The sequence below is a fragment of the Canis aureus genome, chromosome 1 (assembly GCF_053574225.1).
Source record: "Canis aureus isolate CA01 chromosome 1, VMU_Caureus_v.1.0, whole genome shotgun sequence".
In the NCBI taxonomy this organism is placed as follows: Eukaryota; Metazoa; Chordata; class Mammalia; order Carnivora; family Canidae; genus Canis; species Canis aureus.
This window is the reverse complement of record NC_135611.1, coordinates 79,184,858-79,210,604: the sequence shown is the minus strand read 5'-3', so window position 1 is coordinate 79,210,604 and position 25,747 is coordinate 79,184,858. Positions and strand designations below refer to the sequence as shown.

General features: G+C 35.5%; 1 protein-coding gene and 1 long non-coding RNA gene across 9 annotated transcripts in view; one reads left to right on the top strand and one right to left on the bottom strand.

Moving 5' to 3' along the window:
- The window catches only part of LOC144318687 (uncharacterized), a 176,816-nt gene that overhangs the window by 90,316 nt on the left and 60,753 nt on the right, over positions 1 to 25,747 (bottom strand). Inside the window, exon 2 of one of the 7 annotated variants that reach the window (XR_013384766.1) lies at positions 954 to 1,121. The exons of the other annotated variants lie outside the window; for them this stretch is intronic. The gene's annotated coding sequence lies outside the window, so the exon portion shown is untranslated. Of the gene's footprint in view, positions 1 to 953; positions 1,122 to 25,747 lie in introns of those variants that run through there. 7 annotated transcript variants of the gene reach the window in all.
- LOC144318716 (uncharacterized) overlaps positions 1 to 25,747 on the top strand; it is a 188,519-nt gene that overhangs the window by 125,783 nt on the left and 36,989 nt on the right. The window contains exons 8-9 of one of the 2 annotated variants that reach the window (XR_013384774.1): positions 7,999 to 8,062; positions 20,793 to 20,884. This is a non-coding gene — a long non-coding RNA (uncharacterized LOC144318716). The remainder of the gene's footprint in view (positions 1 to 7,998; positions 8,063 to 20,792; positions 20,885 to 25,747) is intronic. The other variant, XR_013384778.1, reaches the window with a different exon arrangement.

Below are 25,747 nucleotides of genomic sequence, written 5' to 3'. Positions count from 1 at the left end.
AAGGAACCAGAAGTAATCAAGCTAGAACTAAACAGGAACAAATTATCTGACATCATATTTTAGTGGCAGGAGAGCTGAGAAGCTAAACAACTTGCTGTTTCTGTCAAACAATCTTGATTACTTGTCAGTGTGGAAGAAGTCAGTAGAGTATGGAATGAAAGGTTAATTTACTTGCACTCCTGTAACCTCTCCCTCTCTTCTTATTGACAAATAACCAAGGTCATTAATTGAAGTTTTGCAAATCAATTTCTATGAATTCATGGCTCAGAGAATCTTGTACTTTAAATTACAAATATAATAGTATTTGCGGTTTTCTATGCCAAAACATTCTACACTAAATTACTACTATTTTTATTTGGCATCTTTATTAAATGTTTATGAAAACAGTATACATTTTTGTTACTCATTCCCCAGAATTGTTAAAGAAATGTTTACTCGTTTATTCTTCATGTATTCATTCACAAAATGTCCTTCCTTCCCTCCTTCCTTCCTTCTTTCCATCTTTCCCTCTTTCTTTGATCCTTCTCTCCCTTCTTTTATAAGTAAGATTTATTAAAACATTTTATAGGTGCAATGTAAGACAAATACCACCCTTTTCTCTGATGTGTAATAACGTAGCTTCACTTGAAAAGCTAACACATGATTTCATCATCTGTATCAGGTGGGCATTAACAGTGAGTATTTAGGCAAAAGTAATTAAAAGAAAAGCAGCTAGTATTTAATACACCGTGTACACAATATTGCCTTTAAATCTTACAACCCTTTAAAGAAGGTACTTTGATCTTTACATTATAGGAATATAAAGCTTACAGAAAGGTCACACAGCTAGTATTAAATGCCAGAATTTTCACCCAGTTCCTATTGAATCCAAAGTCAGAGCTCTTAATACCATACACCACTGCTATTTATAAGAACAAAGTGAAAAAGAATGACACATCCTTTCTCCAACTTGGATATCAATTTATTGTTTCTCATATTCTACACACTGATTGTATTATGAAATAAAACCCCTTCCTTGCTTGCTTCCTTCCTTCTTATATAACCATGTCTTCTATTCTGTATTCTGATTCATTGGAGCCTTGTGGACCCTGGAGGGAGTCAGGTGATCCCAGTGTTAATTCCTAGAGAGAGTAAACAATTCATCTAGAGCATGCATTTTTCAAGTGAAAATCAATCAATCCAGAGCCTGAACCCTCAACAGTGTCTTTTATCAGGCTCTCCATATTCCCAGGTCTGTTACCCACTATCTCCCTTATCATCCCAGGGCCAGGCACCAGACCACTATGAACAGTCCCTATGTCTCTATGCCCCTATACACACCGAAAATATTCAGACTAACCAATCTTAAATCTCTTTACCATTCCTCACCTGTTCCTCCCCAAGGAAATCACACTAAAGGTCCATAGTCTCCCCCTTCTCTGCCTCCTGACTGACCCAGAGCTTCCCTGTATGGCTCTCCTGTGGTGTGGCATGCCCCCTCCTCCTGGGATTCACAAGTAACAAACTCTCTTTTCAATGGCAGCAGGCTTATTTGTTGGCCTTACAATACCTGAATAATAATAAAACTCATTCTTTAATTTTTCTATCTTTCTTTGTTCTCTATCCCCTCTTCTTTCTCTCTCTTTCCTGTGTAGAAACCAGTAGCTATTTAAGTGAACTACTATCAAATTAGCAAACTGTTGTACTGTCTTGGCTGGATGATATAAAATAAATTTTAGTAAAATTAGTACTATGAATTTTCAATGGACATATGTTCTTTCATATTTAATAATCTTGAGTGTGAAGAAATACTTCTACAATCTGCCTTGAGTTATCTAAACTTTAGATGAGTGGGTCAGTCTTTAAATACCAGTTATATTTTTAGAAATAAGGGAAAATTATTCACTAGAGCCCTTAACAGCATATGTTCTTTCCTTCCTATTAACTATAGACAAATACCAAGTATAAATGTAAACTTTGTTTGGCTGCTAAGTCAAAATATGAGTACAAATTTTTGAAGTGGTGCCAACCTCACTCTACCCTGTTTAGCAAATATAATGAAAAAAATTGCTGAAATCAAAGAACCAAATGAATTGACTTTAAAATCCTTTTCTCAGCACCTAAAGAAAAGCCATTCCTAAATTAGATTTTTTTTTGTATGCCAATTACAGAGAATACTTGTGAACTTTATTTTATTTGGGTTGCATATTTTTTTAATATGTGTTTTGAATTTTTTGTTTGTTTTCTGGAATTCCATTTTTATTTAAGTTTTAGCCCAATTCTGAGTTTCATTCTTGACTTTAAGTTGTCTAAGTTGTCCTCAATTATATACTATTATTTATTTTTCAATTTCCTGTGTGCTTGTGATCCACCTTACGCAACTCTTCCTTTTCTTATGGAGCTCATACTCTTTCACCCACTTGTTCTCTCTTTTATTCATTAATCAAAAATTTTCTGGACACTCATCATCTGCTAGTAATAAGGGAGGCCCCCAGGGACGTAAGGATAACAAGGGGTGTTCTGGAAGAGATGAGAAGAATAAAAAGTCAATAGCTAATTAAGGCAAAAGGTGAAAATTGTAATGAAAATGAGTAGTAAATATGTGAAATCAATGACCTCATGAATGAGATAAGGGAGATTTTCATGGAGGTGCTGCTGATAGAGGGAAGGGTTATCCGACAAAAAAGACGTTTTCCAGGGAGACAAGAGGAAGAAGAGCATCTACAAGTTACCAGAATTCCCCATGCAGCTTTCTAATTTGAAAGGTTCAAAGTAACAAAGGTGGAATATTAAGTGTAGAGAGGTTAGAATGCTGGCAATACTAAATTTACCCTCTTATCTATTTTTCAACTCTCTCTGACCTGTCCCAAACTCTAAAATGCTGCCTCTGTGGACTATTTCTCCAGACTACTTTTCCATCTTGGTTACTATCTGGGTTCAGACAAGAGTTGGCACTGGCAGGAGATAAGAGTGTGGAAAAGAGGAGTAGAGGTGCATCATTTCCTCCCTCCCTCCCCATTTCAGTGCCGACATTCTGGCAGAAGCTACATCCCTTCATCATGGTACTTTCCTTCATGGTGGTGCCTCTTCCATGTCAATAATTTCCTTCCTCCTTTGTTACTCTGATCCTAGTGATGGCATTTGATTTCCCACTATTTCTATTTCCAAGCTTATTTACAAATGATTTTTTTTTTTTTTTTACAAATGATCTTTAGAGTACCAATTATTTTTTTTTAATCTTGCTTTAGCCAATTCAAAATAACCTTGGCTTTCAGTATATTTGTAAAAATAAATAAACATAAAAACAGGAAAATAGTGGGAGGTAAGCAAAAGGACATTTGTTAAATCCCTGAATTTCATACATGATTTCTGGATTTTGGGGTCAACTCTGGCTATGAGCAAGGGCAAAGGGAAGTTGATTTTTTTTTTATCAGAACTATATGCAAAGTCTACTAGAAACATTTATAGAGATACAGATGGCTGGGCCTCTAGGTGGAAGATACTATCAACATAGAAACAAAGACACCATAGGCAGGGACTTTCTGAAAGTATACTAGCTGTGTCCTTTCTTCTTCCTTATTTGACCTTCAGATAATAACTGCCTAACCTATTCACACAGGTCAAGAAACAGCAAAGCCAACCAGAGTTAGTTGAAAACAAGATTGACTTCAAAAGAATATTGAAGACTATCTGGGTGAAAAAATATAACCAAGACCAGGCTGTTGGTGCCCCATTATCTTCTCAAACTTCATTCCATAAACTCTATTTCCTGGAGGGAAATATATGTGGGTCATAGAGTGGGTAAAATGAAAACAGGGTAAGACAAGCAGCCAAGATTACAAACATCATAAACTATACTCCCTGAGATGTACCCTCAAATTTACTCCCTAAATTCATCTATAAGAATATATGAGGCTTTTGCCTGGTCCAAATGTGCACCACAGCCAAGGTAATCATAACTGATAATAATTGATAATGGCTGAAAATTAAGATAAAATTAACTGATAAAATGAAAAGTCCCAAGGTTATATGACCCTCTGTGTATGCATTATATATATCTGAAAAAATAAATATCTATGAGACCCAAGGATATGAAAGAATAATACAAACGGAGTAATCTACACCAGAGAACACAGAATTTATATATAAATAGACCAGCCAGAAGAATAACATAACTTAAGTATAATAATTACCTTTACAGAGATAAAAGGGTAGACATATAAAACAAAACAAAAAGCAGTTGTAATTTTTTTTTAAAAGAACGAAGCAGAACTACCAGATGTGAAAAATATATGTAATTGTTGAAATAAAGAGCTCTGTGGAGGTATTGAATAGAATAATGTTTCCAGCTAGGAAATGCACTCTTGAGTGATACATCACGTCAAAAAATTCTTTCAAACACATCTGAGATAAAGAGATGGAAATAATGAGTGAAAGAGGAAAAGAGAGATAAGAATGAAGTACATGTTTTTATACCTATTTTTTAAAAACCTGCCAGGGGAGAAGACAGGAATATAATTTTGAAAGGTAAAGATATTTGAAAAATTATGTCAGATAATTTTTCAGAATTAAAATCTTAAGATCCCCAATTGAAAGAATTTATAAAATACCTAATAGGATAGGTTAAGACACACACACACACACACACACACACACACACACACACACAGTTTAGTAAAATTTTTAAAATATCAAATTCAAGTAGAAAATTCTGAAAGCATCCAGGGAGAAAAATATCATACATATCAAAAGAATACAGTAAATGAAAAACACACACAAAGTTACTTGCATACTGCTGACAATAAATTTTAAAAAAGAACTTTGAACCTACCTACAATTTCACTCCTAGTTGCACTATCACTTAAATATATGGGCACCTGGGTGGCTCAGTTGGTAACGTGTCTGCCTTCAGCTTGGGTCATGATCCCAGAGTTCCAGGATCCAATCCCACATCAGGCTCCCTGCCTAGTGGTAGTCTGCTTCTCCCTCTGTCCCTTACTCTGCTCGTGCTCTTTCACTCTCTCTGTGTCTCTCAAATAAATAAATAAAATCTTTAAAGAAATAAAATAAAAAGAAATATGAACCAAGTATATCAGCATATAAGTATGAATAATAATTGAAATTGAAATAAAGAATAACTCTCTACTTTCCAAGCACTTTTTGAAGAATGACACCCCAAAAAGTTGACATGAATCATGGAGGTGTCTTACAGAAAGTCAGGTTGAGAAAACACATCAGTAGACATATGATTCCATAAATCAGCAATAACTAAAAATAAGAAAGTATGTCTGCAAAAATTCAGAACTAAAGCTCCATAGAGAGGGAAAGACTGAAGAGAAATGCAAGCAGGCCAAGGTATTATTGGTTTGAAAGCAAGGCATGTATTTTAGGAACTTTTAGAAATGGAGAGGAAAAAGTAAACCTAGTAAACATAAGGTGAGTTTTGTTATGAGATGATTAACTACTAGTTGAACAGAAATGGAACATAGTTGCCACATCAGCAGAAGGGCAGTCAGCGCAAGCAAACAGAAAGTGAGAAGGAAAAACCTACATTAAATAGAATGTATGATACAAGATTGGAGAAATAAGCTCTAATATAAAAGTAAGTACAATTTAACTCATCAAGTAAAGAAAGGTCTCCTATTAGACAAAAACCAAAATACAGGAATTAGTTGTCAACAAGAGAGAAATTTAAACCAAAGAAAGATGGAAAAAGATATATGGAACATCATAGCTCAAATAAAAGAAGAGCAGAATTTTACACTGACAGAATGTACATTAAAGCAAAAAATTAAAACTCTTATAAAGAATAAATAGAAAGTTCTATATTGGTATTTCCTATACAGTTACCCAAAAACACAATCTCAGAGAAAGAATGACTTTACACTTCAGAGAAAATACACTAGCATTTGTGTTACATTCACAAAAGTCATTAATAGAATGTTTAAAAAAAAAGCAGCCTCCAGAGATTCCAAAGATTCAACCTCTTACAATGTTCTTTTTAATAATGCTATGAAATTATAAATTGATAACAAAGTGTAATTACAAAAATCCATGTATACAGCAACCAAAATATGTATTAAATAGCCATTGCCTTAAAAGAAAAATCATCCTCCATATGCATGTGGTTAAAGCACTTCTTGAAAAGGTATTGTGATCTTATGGTTTATAGTAAGAAATACATATTTCTGGCACAGAACTCCTAAAACACTTGGAATTTCTTAAGTGCTGAGAGCTACAAAGGTGTCTATTGTTATGCTAATGCGGTCACCTTTGGGCTGCGCCTGAGGATGGAGACTGGTTGCCAGGGAAAATCAACAATATGATTAGGCTGGAACTTTCAGGCTCCTTCCCTAACCTCCAGAGAGAATCTGAAGGTTGAATCCATCACCAGTGGCCAGTGGTTTAATTCATGGTGTTTATGTAATGAAGCCTTCATAAAAAATCCAAAAAGATGGGGTTCAAATTGAAAAGTAACATAACCTGTGCACCTGAGTTACAATAACAATTTTTTTTAATGATAAATATTTGCACCCTTGGACAATATAGTGAACTTTTCCGCATACTTAAAAATCACTAGTTTCATTTGTAAATCATCCCCTGAATGTTCTTGAGAGGAGGGCATCCACAGAGGTTGTTCAGCTTTACCTATGTGACTCTGCCTTCTTCAGAAAATCCCACTTACAGAGTAAGGGAGCATCAGTGTCCACTCTATCAATACTGCCTCTAGCACTGAGGCAAGAAAGTCTCACCTGGAGGCCAGTCAACCTTCTTTCCATCAGCCTGACCTCATCAAAGGTCTCCTTATTTCCCTTGTGCTCCAGGTTTAGCCATTAGGATTAGAAGTTTGTCTTTTGTTTCTCTGAAATGTTTTATGATTCTCCTATATTGATTTTTGATTATTTTTATTTGAAGCTGAACCTAAGGTTGAGAGTCATGACTTAGAGGAATCCATATTTTGATCCAAAACAATTTATTAAATTTAAAAAAATGCAGTCTTACCAACATTTCCTGCTGGGAAACACAAGCTTTGTCTAGCAAATCGACTTTTAAAATAACCTTTCTCTTTTTTTTTAAGATTTATTTATTTTTAGAGAGAGAGAATGCACACGCAGGAGCAGAGAGAGGGACAGAGGGACAGGGAGAGGAGAATCTCACGTAGACTTTTCACTGACCGAGGAGGTCTACTCAGGGCTGGATCTCAGGACCCCAAGATTGTGACCTGAGCCAAAATCAAGTCCTATGTTTAACTGACTGAGCCACCTGGGCACCCCTTAAAATAACTTCTTCAATAACATTTTGCGTAGCTCCTAATGTCGATCAAAAAGAAAAAAAGTATATCTATTATCTCATATTTTATAAAACTTCTTGGCGATATATTTAGAGACTACTTCATGTAGTAAAATTAATTACTTAGGAAACCTTACTAATGTATGAAGATATAAATATTATACACAGATTTCATTGAGTACAAGAAGAAAGATTTATGAGAGTTTATTCTGTTACAGTATTGATATTCTAGGATATGAGAAAACACTACATGCAAGAACGAGACTTGATAGTATTATGCAATATTAAAATTTGGTATTAAGATTAAAAATGATTAAAAATTTTAAAAATTGAAATGTATCTTACAACCATGGATCCCAAACCTAATTTTATAAATGGTTCAATGGAGGTCTTTTTAAAAAATTTCTTTTCTAGACCCTAGCCAGACCAAACTACTGAGATAGAATATACAAAATATTTATAAAGGTATCTCATTAGCAATATTTTATTGTGAAAATTACCAAATAAAAAAAAACTGAAAAAATTTACAGTGAATACTCATCACCTAGATTTCACAATTAACATTTCATTATACTTGCTTTATCATACCTCTATCCCTCAGATATCTATCTTATTTTTTTATGCATTTCAAAGTAAGCTTCAGACATTGGCATACCACCTCCAAATACTTCAGTATGCATATCATTAACTAGAATTCAATATTTGTTTATCTTTTTTTCGTCCTCGCAGTTAAATCTAATATACAGAGCAATGTGCACATCTTCAATGTACAACTCAGTGGATTTTGATAAAGGTAATCTTATGTATTGTCATCACACCAGAGGGGTTGGTAGCTTACTATTCAATGTTCTGTTGAAATAGTCTGTCATACAGACTAATTTTGGGCACAGAAACAAAAATCACTGATAGTTTAATATATGGTACAGAATGACTCTCTCAAAACATGTGTACTAACCACATAGAAATGACTGTTGAAAAAAAAAATGACTGTTGAAATTTAGTTCTTTTAAGGCAGATCATAAATGTAACTTCTGTCCCAAATTTCCCCATGGAGAATTTTCCATTCTGTGCAATGACAAATAGACATATGCAGAATAATCCCTTAGATAAATATATAGATGCATTATACCACTCAATGAATTATCTTGCCCCACAATCTAATTTGGTTTTTTGTTTACTTAAATTAATCCATTACTCCCTGAGTTCTCGGAGATTATGTCACAAAGCACAATGCATTGTCCATACTAAGGCCCTTCCTACATGAGGGCTGAGTTATTTGAAACTGAAATTTTGGAATGGGAATCTATTCCTATAGTTCAGAGGGTCTTTCAATGTCATTAGTAGATATTTGATTCTACTAGATATTATGGTGCTTGCCTCATGCATAATTCAATTAGAATATTTTATTTACAATGAATAAGATGTTCCTTGTTCAAATATTATAAAATAAGCAGCAATTGCAGTTAGAGGAGGGGATTAATTCTTAGTTTTAGTAATTTTGCTAGAAAACTTTTACTCTCTCATAGTAGGTTGACTATCTGTAAACTGTTGTTTATGGCAGTGTTTACGTCTTATCTCTAGATGAAAATTTTCAAGGAGCCCGAAACAGTGGCATAAGAAACTTAGCTGTTGTCTAAAAGGTGCTAAGGCTTCTGTTTCCAATGTTTTCCGTTTCCTGCCCTTTGCTCCTGACCTAGGAAGCTAACAGAGCAACTGTTGTGTACAATATTGTAATGAGTCAGTTTTCTCCTCACAGCTATGTAAACCCCAGTGGCTATAAGTGGATTTGCCAACATTGCATGTGTGGAGAAGCAAACATACCTCCCTGAGTTCAGAAATTTAGTAATTATGCTTTGTTGCACCTTATAGTATAGCTCATCAGTGGATAAATAGAGGCTTTCATTCAACAAAGCTAAAACAATGTATTGCATTTTGCTGTAAATGAACAATAAAACAATTAAAGTGTTCATTTGTTAAAACTATATAGATGAGAAATCTATATATCTGTTATATTCTATTTTTGAGTTTGGCTCAATGTTCCCATCAAATTATATAACATTTCATATTCTAACTTTTTAAATATTCATTTCTGGCAAAGAAAAAAAGGAAAGCATGGTAAATATGCCTTTTTAGAACGTTGCACTGAGCAAAATATTCCAAAATAAGCTATAAATGAATTAGCTTAAGGGTAGAAAATTCAATTTAAATAATAAATTAGAAACATATCAGAAATTAGATTCTTATGTTTTAGGGGTAGCTCTAAAAACTTATTTTTGCCCAAGTTGTTAGTGCTGCCAATGTTATTCAATCATATTTAAGTTAAACTGAAAATTAGTTACTGAATACATATTTGATTTACATGCATTCTATATTTATCAATTATCTGATAAAATTAATAGCCAACATGTTTTATCGATAGCCATGCTAATAGATGAATCAGTGTAACCACATTAACAGCTTAACCTCTATTTAAAACTACTACAATCAATCCTTGACAGAGAAATATTTCTGAAATAAATATTATAATAATAAGATGTTAGGACTAGGAAATTGGTCCTTTAGATACATAGTACCAGTAATTTTTTTGCAGCCTAATAAAAGCTTATAGGAAAAAGTTTAAATAAGCTATCTGGAGATAGCCTGAGTTCTCTATTTTACTAAAATTCTTTGAAATGTTCTGAAGAGTGTTTATAATGTAAAGCTAATTATACAGTAGAAACTGTGATTTCTCTTTTGCAAGTGAGGATAACTAAATGTCATAAATGTAAAGCCTAGGCTGCCTAAGTGACTGGAGGCTGACAGTCCAAATCATTCCAAAGGTGGTTGTTTTATACCATGTGTATTCTTAAAAATTTATCATCCCTTGATAATTTTAGCACAAATTTCCTTCAACAGGATTAGAGTATGATTTATTGTTCTTATGTTTTGTTGGCTTTCATAAAGCTGTTGTCCAGCGTTTACTATTTTGCTTGTTTTTTTTTTTTTTAAAGTATTTATTTATTCATGAGGGACAGAGAGAGAGGCAGAGACACAGGCAGAGGGAGAAGCAGGTTCCATGCAGGAAGCCTGATGTGGGACTGGTTCCCAGGACTCCAAGATCACGCACTGGGCCAAAGGGAGGCGCTCAACCACTGCCCAGGCATCCCTATTTTGCTTATTTTTGAAAAAGAGAGATCATGAATGAAGGTGTTAGCAGAAAAATGACTCTTCATTTCTGAAAGTGTACCCGGTCAGACATACTTTAAGTAACGGCTGTTAGGTAATTTTAAGAGGAGGATAATTCTTTTACTGTTCAACTTTATCATCAAAGAAAAAAGTTATCCTGTGGTTAGCATATACTACCCTTTATAACAAAATTGCATAGGCAAGCAATTAGGCAAGTAATAGATTCTTACATTGTGACTATGAAGTCTAAAGTTCAAAATCAATTGTAGAAAGTACAAAGAAACAAAGAGAAATAACTAGAAGTGCATACTAGACAATCCCAATAGGACATCACTCTAAAAGCGCTAGGAATTAGTTTAAGATGGTCTATTCTATATGGGACAGTAAAGGAAAGCCCAGCTGAAAAACTGTCGGGGTAGGCTCTGACTGTGTGTAAATACTAGGGGCCTCTTAAGGCCCATATTGGCTGTTAGTAAAGCTTTTAGTTTTTAAGTACATATGCAGGAAGAAAGAAGGTCAGGTGACTTTGTTGAGCTGGATTATTTGGTGAAAGGGCAGAAGCAGAGGCTAAGCACCCAGCACACACCATATGCAAATAAACTTTAAACAGCTGCAAAATAATTGTCTTTTATCAATCCTCCAGTGTTCTAATGAGTCATTAAAATGGATGAAGCTTTACTTCTCTACCCAAAAAAAAAGTTGGGGAGAATCAGGGTGATTTGTGATTCATGCATCATCCTCTAGCTTTCTGGAACTTTTAATATATTTTTTACATCCATCCCTACGTTATCTCTCTTGAAAATGACTGTTTTCACTCATGGATTTGACTACAGCATTTGAAGCTCAAACTTTTAAAAAAAATCTGGCTTGTGAGATATATATTTATAATCCAGGGCTACCAAATGACTTGCCTATTTCTGAATTTGAACCAAATACATTCCATGACTTACACTGAATACGTTTTCATTTTTCCATTTTTCTTCTGAGTTTTACAACTGCTATAATTTCAACAGATGTGTATTTGAGGTTATCTACATGCTTCAGAAAAGCCAAAGATCCTCTGCATTACATTAAAACTATTTGAGACTGCTTGTGAGTCACTACATATGTTTGTGGGCAGCCGTTTTATGTGGCCAAATTTGAAGCACTGACTTCAAGCTGGTGTATTCTACCATATGGAGAAATGGTTTCCAGCCAAAACATTTAATTAACAGTGAATCGAGATGACCCTGTCTTTGCTTTGCCACATGTAAGTGCTGAACACAGTGACAAAGTGAAGACAAGTGTACTTGCATAGTAGACCAGGTCCCTGCCCCTTCCCATCTGGTCATGATAACACCAAATCCTATTTTTACCATCCTCTCTCGCTCCATCTTATTGCACTCCATATGGAGACACGCAATAGATACATGGAAAAATATACACATTTGGGAGCAAATAACACAATTTGATTGGCAATACACATCTCTTATAGGATTAACCTGAGACAACTTACCCGAGAGCAGAAAAATAGGGAAATATGAAAACCATAAGCTTGATGTCGTAAGTGCAGGTGTTTCTTGATTGTCTTTATTAATGCTTTTTAAAAGGCTGCATCTATTAGCACTGAAAATTCCACTGAGTTATAAAGCAATATAAGAGGAATGAAAGGGGGAATATATCCAAAACCTGATATACAACTGCCCATTTCTTGACATTTTTCTAGTTTTTGAGGCACAGAAACATGATAAATAAAAAACGCAGAGGTTATGAGGCATCAAAAAGAACAAAACATCCATTATGATAAGAAGATCATGTCATGGAAGAAATCCCTAAAATAATATCAAAAAAGAAGAGACTATCGTCACAGTTTACACTGAATAACATTTTCACGAGGAGATCAGCCATAACAGCGAATACCAAAAGCAGAACATGCCTCAGTAATGAATCCCATGATATTTCCATGAACAAAAAGAACCTGAAAGAACAAATGTTGTCAATGCTAATAAAGAAAAAAGTATAGTTCAAAAGAGGAATGTCTCTTTAAATTAGCAGCATTGCCTCTTTTAGAATGCAAGGTTAACAGAATTACCAATCAGACCTACATTGTCTGATATACTTCACATTTCATTAACCAATTTCCTCCCTTAGTCCAAGTTTTGAAAAAAAATTCTGGACATTATTATGATCAAAGAGAATTTATTGGACTTAAAAAATTCTCCCAGCTCTTTACATCTGATTGTCAAATCTATGTTTTTCATGATTAAGGAGACTGCATATTGAAACAAAGCATCAGAAGTTCCTACACCAATTCCATCTGTGTATTATTTTTAAAAACAGTAGACATATGATTTCCTGGATGTCATCATAACCTAATTAAAAGGTATCTAAAGCAGTCAATTGTTTTTGAATTACAGAATGCTGAATAATATTTGCCTGTCTTACGTTTCTAATTTTCACTAAAATGAGCTGGGCATTAGTCCTGGGTAGGCATATTCTGAGTAGATGAAGGCAATTTCTTTCCTAAGTTTTTTTGGGCACTTTCAAGCAAACAATCTTTAAGGATGGATTTCATTTAACAAAAAATTATTGTGGTTAAATAAATATTAATTACATGAAGATACAATCACAGATTTTGTAAAAGGCACAATTTATAAAAGCAGTGATCAAAAATGACTGTTTGCTTCAATCACCCCATTCAGTTTGTGGGACTGGTGTTTCTCTCAGTGGGAGCTGCCATTATAATGACACTTCACAGTAGGAACCCAGTTGGATGATGCGAAGTAGGATGGAAAAGAATGTCTTTATGTTCAGAAAGCATTCCAAATCAGAAAGATTCCAAGCTGTGGTAAAAGAGTCCCATGATTTATCTTCAGAGGCAAGCACTCCGTTAGCTGAACAAGTTCTAACCAGATGTTAATTGAGCATAAAATTACAAAACTTGGCTAGCATCATGGCAGATTGTAAATCCACTGGGTAGAAGCTATGTTGACCTCTGTGTCCTACATTGCACCTAGCATGATTTGAGTGGTCTATAAATACTGAGTAAATGCAACTGGGAAATATTTGGAGTTCAAAAATTACTTCTAAAAAGAAAATTCCATGTCTAGTCTTATATTTTCTCACCAGTATTTTATTAGTAGTAATTGTTATAATATTCTTCCATGAAAAAAAAAGTGGGCTATGAAGTAGCAATTATTATATGAACCATACTCGTTGCTCAGAAATCTCTCTGAAGGAAATCTGAGAGTGTCCCAAAACCATTGAACCGAATTCTATCAATAAAGTTATATATACACAATTAGAATTGGGTCAATGTTAGTATCAAGTAACCCATGTATTTATTGACTCAATCCTGGAACAGTACTAGATGCTTTTATTTTTTTTAATATTTTATTTATTTATTCATGAGAGACAGAGAGAGAGAGAGAGAGAGAGAGAGAGGCAGAGACACAGGCAGACAGAGAAGCAGGCTCCATGTGGGGAGCCTGATGCGGGACTCAGTCCCAGGACTCCAGGGTCATGCCCCAGGCCAAAGGCAGGCGCTAAACTGCTAAGCCACCCAGAGATCCTACTAGATGCTTTTAAAAAATATAGGTCTAGATCATTTTCCTAGCTTTATGTATGCATAGGCCCAGGACAGCAACAAAGAACCTACTAATATCCTTATTGAACCTTATTCATCCTGTTTGCTTCTTACCTTTTATTACATACATTGACAGAGTATTCAATAGTCTCTGCCTCCAGCTGTCATCATCCCTTCTCTTCCAATTATTCCTATTCTGTAATTTCAACCACCATCATTCTACCAAAATGGCCTCCTCAAGGACATAGGTGATCTTTGAATCAACAAGTTCAAACATCTAGTCTTGGTCCCCATCTCTCTTGGCCTTCCTACATCTTTTAGAATTCTTGTTGATTCCTTTGATCGGCTTCAAATTCATTAGACTATGATAAAATTTGTCCTCTATGCTGAAGACCATCTTCTTTTCTGAACTACCTATTCTGACAATAAGTTTATCATCATCCTAATCATCTGTAATTGAAGACTTTGTCTTTTTTTCTGTTCTAGTTGCTGAGACCCACCAGTTGCTTTTTCACAATTATGGCCCTTTCCTAAAACATAGTTTGGGCACATCTCTTTCAGATTATTACACTAAAAACACAACTTAGTGGTACACTCTTACTTAAAAGTATTCAATGTGCTCCTCTCTACCTCTCATCCCTGTTACCTACTCAATAGAGACCAGTCCTCTGACTTCTTCAGTCAAAGTCCTCATTACTCCCCTTCATTCAAGACAGCCTGGTGTAAAGAAGAAATTTATACATTTCAGATGTGGGACCCTCTGCATTTAGGGCTGAACCCAAGGCTTCCTCAAGCTAGAATTCTTTAATCCCCTATAGAATATATTAACAAATCATCATAAAAGAAGAACAACAAGTGTTATTTTTTTCATGGCATTGCCTAAATTTCCAAGGCAGAAATCCATCTCTTCCCAATAAAACCCTTTAATACTTGGAAGGTACCATTTGCATATCATGAATTTTCTCTTTTTTCTTTTTTCTTTCTTTCTTTCTTTCTTTCTTTCTTTCTTTCTTTCTTTCTTTCTTTCTGCCTATATATGATACATTGGTGTATCATTTATTGGGTTGTCATTGTATAGGCTTAACTATTTTTCTTTCTATCCACCATCCCAGCACTCTACCTATATTTACCTTTCTTTCACTAAAATATTGATTTCAGAATATTATGCATTCCTTAAAATAAGAAAGAATTTCAATTCACCCTCATCTCATTTTTATACACTTAAAAGCACATTGTATATAATAAATTCTAATATGATGCAGAAATAATAGAAAGATAATCAAATTGTGTCAGGATCAAGAGAAAAATATTCATAAACAATATCAAAGGGGGCAGAATTAAGAAAAAAACATAGAAACACAAATGCTCACCAGGGAAATCTGGATATTGAGGTCAGAAAACACAGAATAATTCATCTTTAAAAGTTAAGGATCAAATAATAATAATAAAATTAAAGTTAAGTATCAGTAAGAAGTCTAGTGTTCAATAAGCCTATGGGTGAGCAGGGAAGAATAGCCAAATATAGAAATTATGAGAAGGATCCAACAGATAAATAGAAAATGGGGCAGGGACATGAAGCAATATGAGAAGTTTTCAATGTTACCAAGGAGCCAGTTCTCTGGACTACTACCATTGAAGACCCAACTTTTCCTTTGTGATTCTTTTTTCTGCTTTATGCTCTTGTATCTTGATAGTATCATTATCCAGGAACTTTCAAAAAGCAAGTTTTCTTTCTGGCACTTGTTTTCTTATTTCTTCTATTAGCAGTATCTGGACTGATGACAAACACATGCAGGGTTTAACACCAATGCTAACTCATCAAGTAATAGCTACACATAAGGGACTGAGGACACTGTGACTACAGCCCAGAGCTGTGTGCAAAAAGACTCAGAGAACACAAGTTAGAGGACAGTTTAAATGAGTTTAGCCACTGATTAATTTTTTTAAATGACTGAGCATATACCAGACACTGAGTAGAACTCTATAGACAAAATGAGTTAGGCATGGATCCTGCTCTCTAAAAGCATGCAAAGTACCTGAGGAGACTGACAATAAAAAAAGTACATACAAAAATGTGTGCCTAAATGCATATAAATGCAATGCTGATAAGTACAACAAATGGGGTGCTGAGATATCAGATAAATGGGGTATACTAACTGGTTGTTGAGAGAAGCCTCTGAGGTGGTGATGTATGAGCTGAGATAAAATATGAAAAACTATCTGATATAGAGGGAAGTTTATTCTAGTTAGAGAAAACACCATGACCAAAAGTGGGAAAACTAGTTTTCTCAAGGAATTCATATAAAGCAAGCTCATCTGCAGGATGGTGAGGCAGAAAAAGAGCAGTTAGAGGTTAAGACTGAACAGATAGGGAACATCTAGGTGTCTACAACAAATGAGATCAACAATCACACAATTAGAATGAGCATAAAAGCCAAAATACAATTTATAATTATACACTGAAAAGATGTGAAGCTGACCATCAGGAAAATTAACTTGAATTGTAAGAATTCACAGTCTTTAATTGAATCCATTACCTGACATAACCTCTGACTTTAAATCTGACCATATTATATATTCTGACAGTATATTATCATGTTAGTGAATGGAACTATTTTATTTTTAGTTTGAATAATGGCTTTCATTCTCCAAAACAAAACTTATACTCCCCTGATTCACCTCCAAAGCTTTCACATTGGTCTAATTTTGAAGCCCTCTCAGTCATTTTTTTTTTTACTAAATTTCTCTCTCTGGGAATGACAATCAGTTGGCATCTTTGCCTCTGAAATACATTCCAAATTCAAGGTCACAGAGATGTCATTTTTAACAACACTCTCTACCTCAGATGGAAATGCTGAGTGTCTGTCGGGTTAATTGCTTTCAAAAGAAAGACAGACAAATGAGATGTTCCAATAATGTTGAATGGCTGTGGATTCCTTTTTTGTGGAATATGTTCAGATTCTCCTCTTGGGGTTGCTTTTCTCAGAGAACGAGAAATGTATTCCCTCTCTGAGACCATAGGAATGCCAGACAGCCCAGAGTCCAAATGCACACGCTGGAATTCCATTGACCAACAAGCTCCTCATTTCTCCTGGGACAGAAGCCTCCAGGGTCTAATATTAGCACAGTGGCTTTCTTTTCTTCTTTTGTGTGCCTGGGATCTGCCTGCAAGGAAGTCTTGAGCACTCCAGATCTTCGATATTCTTGGATGGCTTGGTGAGCAATTGGGCAAGTGTGGTCCTCTGGCAAATAGGTCTCCTTTTTCTGAGATTGTTTTTCACTCTGAATTGCAAGCTAGAATACACATAAGTAATCAGGAAAAATTATACTAAAAATTCCAGAAAGCTATTCATGCTGCCTACTTCAGAACACAGAAGTTCAAAAATTTCAATGATGATCATAAATTAAATGGGGGCCTAAATCAAATGATTACACAGTAGCCAACAGCTAAGGTTCTCATTTTTACGCTTTACTCAATATAAAAAATTCTTCCAAGAAAGAAATCATTTACAGTGCATTAAGTTTTGGAGACATGGCATCTGTTCTGGGTTACAGTTTGGTGTTCTCAGTTTCTAATAGTAAGATAGAATAGGGTTTTATTCACCTTACACACACACATACATACCACACATTCACACATGCGCTAGAGTCCAACTTCTATCCTAAGTTTGTATACAAACATGTCATCTAGATATATTCATCAAACAACGGTGGAAGCACAGGATATATAATTAAATAAGGTTTTCCTTTTTTTTATTTGTTTGGCTGAAAACTATTTGGTTTTTACATTAAGTGTTTTGGAAAGAAACTGTGGTGGGGAAAGTGCCAGTCCCTATGTTCATCCTAGGGAACTCCTCTCTGCATCCTAAGGAGAGAGACCCTTGTTTTCATCTGACGTTCTCTGAAGCTCAAGGACCAAGCTGCGTTGCTTTGGTACACAAGAGATAATGTAGGACACAGGACTGGAAAGAGGATGTCATTGCTCTTTGGCATGCGCATGGGGCAATGAGGCTCTGATGCTGCACTGCTCTGTAGATGACCCCATTTCCCTGCAGCCTGATTCAAATGTCTTCTGTGTACATGGATGGCTCCCTGCAGAAGATGCAAATGGTTTCCTGCATCTCCTTCCTGGTGGTCATTATCTTTGTCCTGAAGCATGCTTCCTTGCCTTCAGGTGGGTAACTCTGAGGCACATTTTACCCAGTTCCAGAAGGTCCTCAGATGTAGTACACACCCCTGTTGCCCACTCATCACAGTATCTGGCTGTAATACATACTCATGCACATCATTACATCATACAGCAGCAGCCCTTCAATGCACCTGTTAGTGACTTGCCTCCTTTGCCTGTTTCAGTTCAGCCCTTTCTTGTTATGCTTTCTGAGATCAGCTCCCAAATAAACTCCCTGTATCCATATTCTTGTCTTGGATCTTCAGGAGGAATCCAAAGTAAAACAGTTATCTCAATGCTATGCTCATTGAAAGCATCAGAAGGCAGTGCTGACAACAGATATCCTTTCTTGTAGACAGGGCATGGTGGCAGGGACAATGGCGGGCAGTGGGCATCAATGGGAGCTGTGTAGGAGTGGAACAAAACTAAAGGAACAATTCAAATATATTATATATATATATATATTTGACTGTCTTTAGTTAATTCCAAGAATACTTGAGAGGGAAACTAAAGGAAGGAAGGCCTACTTATGCTATGAAATCACAGCACTTCTTAGTAAAAATGATTTATTATCAAAAGGACCATGAAAACTGAGGTTTTTGTTTAGTGCTGTGTATTCTAGCACCTAAAACAGTGTCTGAAACATAGAAAGCTTCCAATAAATATATATTGAAATAGTGAGTAAACCTGGCCCCCTTAGAAGCTGAAAGTAGATGAAGAATGAAATAGCATATGCAAGAATGTGTACACAAATATACACAAACTATACATTATCCGCAGATAAATGCACAAACACATGGACATTATAGCCTGCAGCAACTCAACTTTCATTCTTAAGTGGTACTTAAATGTAATATATTCCATGCCTGTGGCCCCTTCACTGATTGAATCTAGACGTTAGACTGTTTATCTACTATAATAGAGTTCCTAATAGATGTCAGGTACATCTTATGTAGATGTGCATGTCTCTTAATTTGCAACTCTTTAAAGGTTTTTAAGTTTTATGTATTATAATAGTAATGTGTCAAAGGCCCATCCTGCAAACCTTTTAATAATCTCCTGTATTTTTTTCTAGTATATTCTACTTTTAGTTTTTACCTTTGCATTATTTTTTTTAAGATTTTATTTATTTATTCATCAGAGACACACAGGGAGAGAGAGAGAGAGAGAGAGAGAGAGAGAGGCAGAGACACAGGCAGAGGGAGAAGCAGAATCCATGCAGGGAGCCCGACGTGGGACTAGATCCCTGGTCTCCAGGATCAGGCCCTGGGCTGAAGGCAGCGCTAAACCGCTGAGCCACCCGGGCTGCCCTACCTTTGCACTATTTGCCTAGCTGGAATATTTCATGTTGCAAAGAGTGAGGTACTGATTGACCTTTCCATTCCATTCTTCTGAGGAGTGTCAGTCCAATTCCAGCAATGATTTATGAAGAATTCCTCTTTTACTACTGATTTCAAGGATCACTTTTTTATTGACTTTAATAGACCCATTTGTATTTGAGTCTATTCCTAGGCTCTCTATTCCACTGAGTTTTACAATTCACTTTAAATACTTTATATTGCTTTTTTAGATTCCATAACTTAGGGAAAGTATTGTCATCTTGCTTCAGTTTTTCCAAGTTAATTCTCGAGGTAGGTCTTATGAAGCTGATGACAAAATGTTCTTGACTATAGCTGACTGAGACAGAAGGCAGAGAAATGGTTTTTGGCAAGTCTGAGTATAACAGCAAGTTCACAAATCTTACTGACACTTATCTCCTCGGAAATAATGTCACCCAACCTGAGACTCTTATGTCCTGAAAACTTTGCCTCACCACCAAACCATCTGTAGTCATGAGGTGAGGCCTTTTCAGCCTCTGCCTAAAATCTTTATTGTGGATTAGCTGTGAAGTATGAAATTAGTTTTTTTTTTTTTTTTCAGGAAATCAACTAAATCTTATTTCTGGGAAATTTCTAAAATAAAACAAACATGTATTTCCCCACTTTTAAAATAATACACTAAAGTCGGTTTATAATAATCATTTTGATAATTGCATTTGTATAGTAATTGTGTTATGAATTGTACATATGAATATTTGTATTCAAATATTTTTGTTTAAATGTATATGAATTCTGATGTTTGGTGATACTTAACTTTAATTAGAAATGTTTTCATCCATCTATGGCATGTAAATTCTAAGTTTACCTATGTTACTGGTGCTTCAACATTATGGCTATAAACAACACACACAGTTAATGTTAATATAAATGTGCACACATAATGTAATTCAGCTTATCTTTTTCTCTATCTCTTCTTATTGAGCAAGAATTGCAGCCTTAAAAAACTTTGAACCTATTTCTGTTGGCATCAGGACTCCAAAATTTGCTATCAAGTTTCTTCTTGCCCACTTTTCTTCCTCTCCTCCCATCCTCCTTTCCCTGACCCTCCTCCTGCAATGTCTTCCTACACTGTTTCCTCAAATTCCCAGTTAGGAAAAAAAATGTGAATAATTCTTTATGTTTGAAAAATTTGAGGCATAAAATTTTAAATAAGTAAATGAGACTATAGATGTTTCTGAGATTTAACATTTCTAATGAATTATCACGAAGCTCACTCATCTTTTCTCTTTGCTTGGTATACCTTTAGCAGCTGCCTACTACTATCTGGGGCAAAGAAAGGAATCTAATTCAGCTACTCCAGACAACCGCTTTGTGTACCATTAGGTCAAAGGCATACAGGTGAACAAACAAAGAAATGTATATAACTCTGTCTTATCATGAGAAGCCTGGATCACAAAAATAACCCATGGCTTCAATTTAGAAAATCATGAGAGCATTAGGACCTGCAGACCTTATAACCTCTACTATTCTTACTGCCATCAGTTACGTTTTGTTAGTCAGACGCTATCTTCCAAAGAGAGTCATATTTCCTCTCAGTGAGAAAGATCATTTCATTGTCACGCTTGTTCAGTCCTCCCTGGAGCAGGAAGTGGTATAATATGTGTGCCCAAGCTTTAATATAGTATTTTTTTTCTTTTTATGATTTCAACCTTGACCTCTGATTTGAGAGTCTGCTGTTTTAACCATTAGTGTTTCTCTAGATCTTAAAGCAAGAGCTACATGTCCAATACTTACATAAAATGACCTTGGTAAAATACATATGCCACCATATTAGCAATTATTTTTATTTGACATGATATAACCACATATCAGCATCAAATCAGAACCCATAAACCAATAAATTGTTTTGCTACTTGGCTGTTAGAAGAATGCTAAAAATGGTAAGGCACATCTCTAGCGAAACCAACCCAAAGCTGAGGTTGCATTTAAAGTGAGTTCTTTCAGTGAGGAGAAAAGGAAAAAAAAAAATAGACACCAGATATTAATGCCCTTCTTGGAAGATAAGTTCATCCTATCTAATATGCATTAGAAATAATCTACTCATTTGATGAAAGGTTTGTGAAGCATGAATAAAGGGCCAGGCTGCTTGTCTACAGCAGCAATTAACAGAATCACACAAAGCCCATTTCAGTGGCCTATTTTCTCAGGCCAGCCATCAGTGTAATTATCCACATTAGAGGAATTTTCTGAGCTTGAGGAGAGGTTCACAAGTCAAAGGGAGCTGAAGTTCACTCTGGGGAATTTAACTGTTTGGTTTTAATAATTCCTCATCAAATAATCTCTAAGGTATCAAAAGAAATCATTCCCTCTGGTCTCTATAAGGAATCATGACTTCTGTGCTGCACTGGCATCAACACAAAGTGATATTATGAAGTCATTTCTGCATTTTGAGGAGCCTCTCTGAGGGGAATATGCAAATGGTATTCTTGATAAAGAAGGAATAATTTTGTCCAAGTTATGAGCATGGGCATGTGCCAAAAGGTGAATTCTGCCCACACTTTCATAAAAAAGATATATACCAAAAAGGTAAATACAGCAATGCTTAGGTTTGCAAATGTTACAAAAGCAACTCTCTTTCTTTCTCAGCTTTATGGTCATTTCTGTCACTAAGAAACTCATTGCTACTTAAAAATAATTTAGTTGAGGGTGGGAAAGTCATTGTTTCATTCACAAAAGTAATGAATTAATGAATATACATACATATATGTAAGCACTGACACGTGGTATTTATATGAAGATACAGTAGCCATGACACATATTTATACCTGTCTATTTGCCCATCTGATTTCAGTCCTTTTAAAAGAGATAGGGAATATGAGAATATAGTAGCTAAGATTTATATAATTTCATATGTGTGTGTGTGCAAGTATATGTATATGTGCAATTTTCCTGTTGATATCACATCCCTCCTTTAACATCATTATAGTGGCTCAGCATCAGTGAACACCGAAACTGCCCTTATTAAACTAATAAAAGAGACCAATCTTTTCTTAGATTAGATGGTTAGACTTAGATAGGCTTTTTCCCAGGTATTTTAGATCAGCAATAGAAAAGCCTAAGAGGGAGAAAGATTTTTCATTGTTCCTATTATATGTATAATGGAATGAAATATACTTGTGGCCAATTTCAACAAAGCTCAATTGGTATTTAGGAGACACTAGCATGAAACTTGTCTGCTAACAATGCACAAAGCGAGGTCTCAGACCAACAGTTTAAAGTCCTCCAAGTCCTGTGAAAATTTGATTCCTGGAGTAACCACACTTATATTTATTATGAAGAAAGGACACCCATGCTCTCCACTAAACCTCTATGCCAGCTATATTTCAAGCATCACTGAGTTCTCACAGTATGAGAATTAATCAGAAGATTGAGAAAGAGTTGCTCAAATCTTTCTTTCCCCTCTGCATATTAGCCCAAAGGTGCCCTTTTTAGGTGAAATGGAGGATGAATTAGTGGTGATGAGGGAAGGGAATCTAACAATGGATATTCACATGTCTCTGAAATTACTCTGGTTAACATATCTAAAAGATATGGAGCACAATGTAGGGTCCTGTACCCTGTGAGTTGTTTATTTTGAGATGCAAGCTGATCTCTTTGATTACTGATGGTGATTTATGGTGAAAGATAGTAAAATTCAGTCACAGACAAGGGAGTAGCCATTGTGTAGTTCTAGAGGGTTGATATTTTTCCAAAATGCCATTCCTCAATGATGTGTGCATCCAACAATACACCAACACCACTGCCACATTTACAAAAAAATAAATAAATAAATTCATGCAAAAACATGAGATTCACTTCCACATGCCAACTGAGTGAGCACAACTACAACTGGCAGTTAGGGATCCCTGGGTGGTGCAGCGGTTTAGCGCCTGCCTTTGGCCCAGGGCGCGATCCTGGAGACCCGGGATCAAATCCCACTCAGGCTCCCGGTGCATGGAGCCTGCTTCTCCCTCTGCCTGTGTCTCTGCCTCTCTCTCTCTCTCTCTCTCTCTGTGTGACTATCATAAATAAATAAAAATTAAAAAAAAAAAAAAACTGGCACATAGAAGTATTCCTGATTTCCAAAGCTTTCCATATAACTGAATCCCCAAATTTTGTTACTGTTCCCACAGTCAGACTTACCTAATGGTACGTAGAACAATGCAATCTTTTTTTTTTTTCACCAACATTCACTGCTTAGATGACTACTAATATCTCTTCACTAAACACCCACCCACACAAGCACCTGAACACCCAAAAGTAACTGGAATACACTTTAACAATTTTAGCTCTCCATGCCCAAGGCACAACAGGATTGGTTCAATAATTATTATCAGTATGGACAAGAGAGGTACAACAAGCATGTCACCTTGATGGAGTCCAACCAGGCACCGAAATATTAATGAGCATGTTTCAGCCTTATACTATTTCTCAGACCTATTAGAAAAAGGTTGTTTTGGAAAAATGTACTGTGAATGATCATGTATTTTCAAAAGCTATGACCATTTTTCTTCAATTTATTTAAAAGAAAATTTGAGCAGGGCCATGTGATTTAGGAAAATCAAAAATATCAAGCAATAATTACTTAATGTGAGGCCCTTGCAGAGATATACCATATGTATTTTAAGGAGCAATAATACAGCTATGGTGAAACAGACTAACAAAGAGTGATCAATTCAAAGAGTAATAGAAGTAGAAAAGCAATATAAAACAGATAAAAAAAATAAAACAGTTAGATAAACCTTTCCTATCACAATATGAAAAGAGTGACCAACAGCAATTTCAGACATGTATAATTGGTATACAACATGAAATATTGTTGGAAAATATTATTTATAACTGCAGTTATGTTAAGATGCTAAATTTGTGTATATCAGCACAGGAACTAACTCTTAAGTGCCTTGAAAGTCAGAATAAAAACAAGTTGAAGCAAAAAATTATGAGGTGAGTCAGCGTGCAGTGTTGGTCAACAATTCTCTCATTAAGAAAGCTTAACTGTCATTTTCCTATAGACTTATTTGCCACTGCTTGGAAATTAATGGAAAGCAGGTGCTGGCAATCAAGAGCAGGAACAGGGGAAAGACAGAAATTCCTTCAGAGGATAAGAGAAGCTGCTGAAAATGGATGTGCTTATGGTTGATGGTTGAGAGAACACTTATGTGAGCTTTCAAGTTCAAATGCTAGCCATTCTCAGTTTAACAAGGCAGTTTTCTCTAGGGAAGCTGAGGATCCTTGAAGCTCATAGAGACTTCAGACCCCACACTCTGTTCCTGAGTCTCCACACCGTATTGGCATCTTACCAATGGAAACACTGGAGTATTTGCAAAAAATGAATCATGATGAACAGCAGTGACCCCCAAACCCCCATCTCATCATATTTAACTATCTTCATTTAAAAATGTCACAGCCAGGGGCACCTGGGTGGCTTAGTCAGTTAAGCATTGGACTCTTGATTTTGGCTCAGGTTATAATCTCAGGTTCATGAGATTGAGTCCCATGTGGAGCTCTGTGCTGGGCATGGAGTCTGCTTGAGGTTCTCTCTCTTTCCCCCTCCTTCTGCCCATCCCCACCCTCTTCCACAGAAAGAAAAAAAAGAAGAAAGAAAGAAGAAAGAAAAGAAAGAAAGAAAGAAAGAAAGAAAGAAAGAAAGAAAGAAAGAAAAGAAAGAAAGAAAAAGAAAGAAAGAAAGAAAGAAAGAAAGAAAGAAAGAAAGAAAGAAAGAAAAGAGGAAGGAAGGAAGGAAGGAAGGAAGGAAGGAAGGAACGAAGGAAGGAGGGAAGGAAGGAATCACAGCCAAAGGTGATTGATGTATTCATTAATCTTAACTAGGAAAAGTAATATGGAAGAATTACCTTATATTTTTGCAACTGATGGTGTTGTTAACTTGAAGGTACACAGGCTCTGAGTAATCATTCATAAAATAAAACTTAAGTGTTCACCAGCATTGACAGATCTAGTGTCCACCAGTAAATATGTTTAGACAAATCTTATATTTCTCACCAGGAAATTATCACTTTCACATGCTGCTACCCTGATCAATGCCTAAGAAGTTTTTAACTGGACATAGAAATCTGAATAATCTATTTGCTAATTGTTCCTCTTTTATGTGTCTAAAAACTGTTTGGTCTAGATCCAAAACAGTATATACAAAACTTTTGACTTTACCTAGAAGTCAGCCAAATCTTTTTTTTAATAATAATCTGACTTACTAGACAACTTTTA